The 6,600-nt window shown below is 38.5% G+C and overlaps 1 long non-coding RNA gene across 1 annotated transcript; it reads left to right on the plus strand.

Moving 5' to 3' along the window:
- The first annotated feature begins 609 nt into the window (after positions 1-609).
- LOC140182788 (uncharacterized) lies at positions 610-6,083 on the plus strand. Its single transcript, XR_011878914.1, has 3 exons — positions 610-714; positions 855-904; positions 5,729-6,083. It is a non-coding gene; the product is annotated as an uncharacterized lncRNA (long non-coding RNA).
- The last annotated feature ends 517 nt before the right edge of the window (positions 6,084-6,600 follow it).

A 6,600-nucleotide genomic window follows, 5' to 3' on the forward strand; every position in this document is an offset into this window, starting at 1 on the left:
TATTTTTTTAATTTTTGGAGTATTCTTTTATCTCATTTATATATTTTTTAACTTTTGTCTATATGTATTCTATTTTCTAAATTGGTGTTTTAATAAAATAATATTTTGTTTCTATTGTTTGTATGTATTGATCATACTTGATTGTATCATTTTATTATTATTTTTTTTTTGGTTTACCCAAACGGTATCCCCCAACCCGACAGGTTAAGGACTAATCCGTCGCGGATCTGAGCTCCATTTAAGGGTCTGCCGCTGGCCAATAAGTTACTGCATACACAAGGCGGGGTTCGAATTTCCGACACTTGCTTAAGCGAACGAGTGAACTGACCACTCGACCAACACAAGTATCATCCGTTTCATCCGCAAATTAACTGATTTAATCCATCAATTTTTTTAGATTAATCAGACTCAATTTTCTTACCTAAAATTTAAACAGATTTAATTTTAAAATAAAGTATATATGTTTAAATGGATAAACGAATTGACTCGATAAATTTAACTCATTTTGACAGTCTTACTCATCACGGGTAAAAAACAAAAAATTCTTTAATTTATTTATAAATTAAACCATAGTGGGTTCAATTCTTCTTTGTCACTAGTAATTGGCTGTCAACTTTAATCAGCTGAATTACATGATCATTTACCAATATCTTGGTATTGAAAATCACTTTTTATGTGATCTTTTTGAATCCTGATCAAGATTCTGTAATCGAGGTAATAACAGTAGTAACACATACACCTATATATTAGAGTTCAGGTTTTATCTCATCTTAATTTAACCTTTATTATAATAACTTGGTAAAAAGTAAAAATGATATTTATTTATTTGGTCTTTTTTACACGAGACAACCAAGGTGTGGAAGAATATATGTTACGTTCAATGCATCTATGAAGAAGATACGAGGTTAGTTTTTTTTTTCCTTAAAGTAACACACATACATTAAACTAGATAAAAGTATTGATGTCACTTTTGTGAGCTCCAATTGTAACGCGAGACATAAATTAATCCTTATTAGCTCAAATTTTGAAGCATGCCATGACGAATTTTAGTGTCCCAAAGTTAAATAGGTTATATATTAATTAGTACTACTGCTCCAAAACGAATTAATATTGTTTATTCCATTCATTGAAATCAAGTGTGTTCGAAATCGTAAAACCAATTGGAAGAAACATTAGTGGGTTATATATATTATTATATTATATATCAAATATTAGGGTTTCTTGAATTAACATAAGGCTATGCTTTGGAAAGTCTACATGCTATATATAAAATTAATTTAGGTCCATCAGATTTAGCTTATCAATATTAGTTTTATGTGGAACACTTTGGTACCAGTTAAGTCGTATTTTTAGATATAATTGTATACATTTTATCGATAATAATAATAATAATAATAATTAAACAATCAATTGTTATGACGTATAAAGTTACGTATCTCGAGTAAATCACTAAAATGGTCCTTCAGATTGGGCTCGTGCATCAATGTTATCCTTTAGTTTCCAATTGCTCTAAATGCACTTTTCAGTTTGAGTTCCGTGCAAAATTTTAGTCCTTCTACCTAATTCTGGCATGACTCAACAGCCGAACCGCTGAGCTGGCACCGCCACATAGGACGCCCGAACAACGTCGTTTTGTTTGGAGGAGGTGGATGAATCAGAACGGTGTCGCTTTGTGATGGAGGGGAATTGAAAGGTTGCTTGGGAAATGGTTGATCATTCGTTAGTCTTTCTTCTACTTCTCTTCAAACGTTTCTTCTCCCTTTCGTCCAGAGAATACGGTCACAGTAGGGTACGTCCTCGTTAGTGCATTTCTGAGTTCATTGGCAAGAGAACGAAGGACGCCAATCGTATGAAGTTGGTGAACCAGAGGGTATAATCATCGTCAGCATCAACAAGGTTAGAAATACAGTGTGGAGTTAAAGTTTAAATTTTTTTTTTTTGGGTTTTCATTGATGGCTCTTCATGTGAGTTGTTGATTAAAGGTGATTTCATCTTCCTTTGGTGGTTTGTTGAGATTTTATGTTGTTAAGTTTTTTATGGTTACGATGTTAGCATGGAGTTTGGGTTGCTCTGTTTTTTTTATGAATCAAACAGGGGCTCTTTCCTCTAATGATACAGTTGTTTAATTATGGTCAGAAGTTAGTGTTGCATGTGTTTAATTCGTTTGTTTATGTATCTTGCAGATGGATGAAGTACTAGACATTATGTTTCATCATGGAGGAACTTTCGAAAAGGGTGTGGATGGAAAGATTGGTTACTATCCTGACAACAGAAACTGCCTGGGTGATGTTGAAGTGGATAGGCTGGATGTATTTTACCTGAGAAACTATTATAAGGAGCTAGATTATGATAAAATGAAGGAAGTTTGGTGGCTTGTACCTGGAAAGAGCATAAGGGAGGGATTGAGGAAGTTAAACAGTGATGCAGACCTAAGAGAGATGTGTGAGATGGGTTCACATAATGAGAATCTTGTTGATATCTACATTGAACGTGAGGTTTCGTCACCTAAACTGATACAAGGGAAGGAGGTTATGATATACGTTGATGATCGAGTAAGGGACTTTGGGATGCAAGCAAAGGAAAATGCCGCAGCTGCTCCACACAATGGTGCTAGCCCAAATGATGAAAAGAATCCTACTGATAATGTTAGTCGACCTAGGGAGCAAGGGGTTAAAGCCTCTGTTAAGGTGCCGATTGAACAAAAACTTAAAAAGAAGGCCAAGAACACCCCGAAACCAACTCAGACAAAAGTGAACAGGAGGTATTGCCTGAGGTCTGTAACTGGGATAAGAGGCATAAAGGGTCAGAAAAGGGGGCAGGGTAGCAAGATGCCAGTGATGTTGCTGTCCTCTGATGAGGACTCCTCTAATTCGGATGAGAGTTTAGAAGATGAACCCTATAAACCAGTAAGGGAAGACAGCTCATCTGATTCGTATGCTGTGGACCCTGTTCCTTCACGTAAGGTAAAAGGTCAGAAGAAAACAGCAAATAACAGTAATTCACAGTATAAGGGTAAGGGGAAGAATAAGGGTAAGGAGAAGATTCGTGTTGATGACGACGCTTTTGTGGAGGATGTTTCTGATGTTGAAGTGGATCTTGGATTTGTAGGAGCTGGTATGATTATGATGCATACGATCCTGGGACCGATTCTGATGGTGCCAACTCGTGGCATTCATTGGAGATGAAAACCCCACCAAATTCTGAAGACGAATTCGAAGAGGAGACTGAATCTGATGAGGTGTTTCCAGTTTTTAGGGATGGGGCTAGGTTCGGGGAGTTTCACTTAGAGGTTGGAATGAAGTTTAATACGAAGTGAGATTTTAAAGAGGCTGTTAGGGAGTACACCATCCAGGAGGAAAGGCATATTCGATTCAATAAGAATGATAGGAAGAGGCTAAGGGCATTTTGCAAGGTGAAGGAATGCAGTTGGGTTATTTTTGCTTCCAAGGACCGAGACGATACTTGCTGACAAGTGAAGGCTTTCAGAGATGATCATACCTGTGCAAGGGAGGATAAGAACAGAGCAGTCAATCGTAACTGGGTTGCTAGTAAGCTGGTCAAGAAAGTGAGTAAGTATCCCAACTTCAGACATTGTGATGCAAACACCTTCAAAACCAAGTATGATCTCTCATTGAATAGGAATTCGATCTCAAGAGCACTATCTGATGCTAGAAACCTTGTATATGGTAATGAAAAGGCACATTATGCAATGGTTAGGGACTATGGGGAGACACTGTTGAAGACCAACCCTGGTTCGACTGTCCAAATTTGCACCATTCTGCAGCCAAACGGTGAGGTGATATTTGAGAAAATGTATGTGTGTTTAAGTGGCTGCAAGAATGGATTCAGGGCAGGATGTCGTCCACTCATTGGACTTGATGGTGCTTTCCTGAAAACTGTCTTTGGAGGCTAGATTCTATCAGCTGTTGCGGCAGGATACAAACCATCACATATACGTCATTGCGTGGGCTATTGTGGAAGTTGAAAACATTGCCAACTAGAAATGGTTCCTCGAACTCTTGCACGCAGACTTGGGAGATTACAAGACACATGGTTGGTGTTTCATTTCTGATATACAAAAGGTATGTGTTTTATTTCGTAGGCTAAACTGTATTATATCATCTGCTACTGTAACATGTTATTGACTCGTTACAAGACTACTTTAGATGCACGATAACAAAAGTTAGGGACTCTTATGGTGCTTTTATTACAAAGTCAGGGGCTGTTATGGGGAGGAGAACACAAAGCAAGGGGCAATAATGGGTCACGATACTAGTTTATTCTAAATTGTCGTCGCTGCTGTATCTGTGTTAATTGTTATTTCCATTGACTCTGTTGCAGGGCCTGATTAATGCTGTACATGAGGTGATGCATAGTGTGCATCACCGTTGCTGTGTATGGCATTTGTGGACAAATTTTAATAAGCAATGGAAAGATCTGGAGCTAAGAGGCTTGTTGTGGGATTGTGCATGAGCCACTATTTTTGACGAATTCAAGGAACACAGGGGTAAGATGAAGCGGCTCAATCTGGATGCATGGGTATACCTCGAAAAATGGCCAACACATTCTTGGACAAGATCTCAGTTCAGTCACAGGCCAAAGTTAGATTCAATAAGTAACAATGCGTGCGAAGTATTCAACGCAAAGATTAAGGAAGCTAGGAAGAAGCCGATAATCACACTGCTGGAAGAGGTTAGGATGTTCGTAATGAGTACAATGGCCAAAAATAAGGTGAAGCTGGATAATCATGTTAGGATACTTCCCCTGGTGATCAAGAGTAGACTAGAGAAGGTGAGGAAGGAATCTAAGCACTGGCACCAATCTGGGCTGGAGACACCGGATACGAGAAGTTTGAGGTGCATGGACACCCTACAAACCATGTAGTGGATTTGGGGAAAAAGCTATGTACTTGCCAGTTTTGGATGCTAACTGATAATATATTTAAGTGTTACTTAAGTATGTAGTTAGTCTGCCTAGTAACATGAATTAATTATTCACCAAATCCTTATTATTGTTTATACTGTTGCAAGAATCCTATGTGTTCACACCTGTGCTGCCATTGCTAGAGTGAACAAGCATCCAGAGGATTTCTGCCACAAGCTCCTGACAATGGAGTCATACAACGCCACTTACTGCCACCACATAAACCCTCTACCTGGACAGCAATTATGGGAAAGATCGGAGAATAATAGACCGTTGGCACCATTGGTTAAGAGAAAATTGGGACAGCTCCAAACCAAGAGAAGGAAGGATGCGGACGAAGGAGGTCAATCTAGCAAGAAATCAAAGCCAACCACCACTCTGAAGAGGCAGCTACAACCATTCACTTACAAGTATTGCTTGCAGAAAGGTCATACAAAAAGGGGGTGCACGAAGAAAAGGGTTGCTGAAGCTGCAGAAGCTGCTATTGCTGCGGCCAAAGCTGCGGAGGCTGCTAAGGACCCAAAGGTTGTTGCTCAGACTGTCACTGTAACTGCCTATGCGTCTGCTACAACAACTACTTCTAATGCAACTCAAGCTGCAAGTGCCTCTGCTACTGCATCTGCACCAGATCTTGCCACTCTTGTGGAGGTTGATATCCAGCAGGCTGAGATTGATCTGTCTCAGCCATCATACTCTGAAGCAGAAGACTCCCAAAAGATATTGTGTACAATAATGCTTCATGTTATGTGTTTTTATTATTTGGCGATTTCTTATTTTCTAGGCCTTATTACTATTTGCACTGCAGGAGCATCAACTTAAGAGGAAGACACCTACAAGACCTGGAAAACTGCCACTTAGAAGAAGGTCACCTCCTCCAATTGGCTCTGCATCATCAAATCCAATGCAGGGAGCTAGTGATACAACTGCAACAAGGCTGGCTAACTTCCTCAAGTTTGTGCCCACCCCAGGATTCAAACCGCTAAGAAAGAAGTGATTATGTCCATAGCTTTAGGTTGAAATTTCGAAAGTTTGTCTATTTTGTGAAACAATTATCTTTTGTTTTTCTGTTTGGTCATGGTGATTCATAGACACCTCTAAAACTTTTACATGCTAATTAAGTTACTAGAAAACAGCTGAAACAATGCTCAGTATATTTTTTATTGTTCTTGTGATCACTGCATTTTTGCAGAAGCTTATATGAACTAGTGTTATTGTCATTCAGTTATGAATGATACCTTATGTTAGCTTTCGTTATTCTTACTTATCCATAACATCATTGGGTGTTCAATTACGTTTACAAAAACAAAACCATAGAAACAACCCAATCTAATATCAATATATCAAAACCAGTCTAATATCAATTACATTGTTTATAAAATGGATTACACTAACAGCATGGTTCTGTGCTGTAGTTCTGAGCATAATCAAACCTTCAAAAGTAACATTAACACCAACACAAATAACACAAATACCCTTAAACCAAACACTTGGACCATCACTTTTACATTTTTGACATCTGCTTCTAGTTTACCCACCTTCCATGCAATGTTCATCTTCATCTCACCATGCTCATCCTCTTCATCAGACTTCACCGGCACATCATCCTGTACATAATTTGGCTAGACAAATAACCCACACCAATTCTTTTCACTAGTCTACAAATATGCATCAACCTTA

Source organism: Arachis hypogaea, chromosome 20 (assembly GCF_003086295.3).
Source record: "Arachis hypogaea cultivar Tifrunner chromosome 20, arahy.Tifrunner.gnm2.J5K5, whole genome shotgun sequence".
Taxonomy (NCBI): domain Eukaryota; kingdom Viridiplantae; phylum Streptophyta; class Magnoliopsida; order Fabales; family Fabaceae; genus Arachis; species Arachis hypogaea.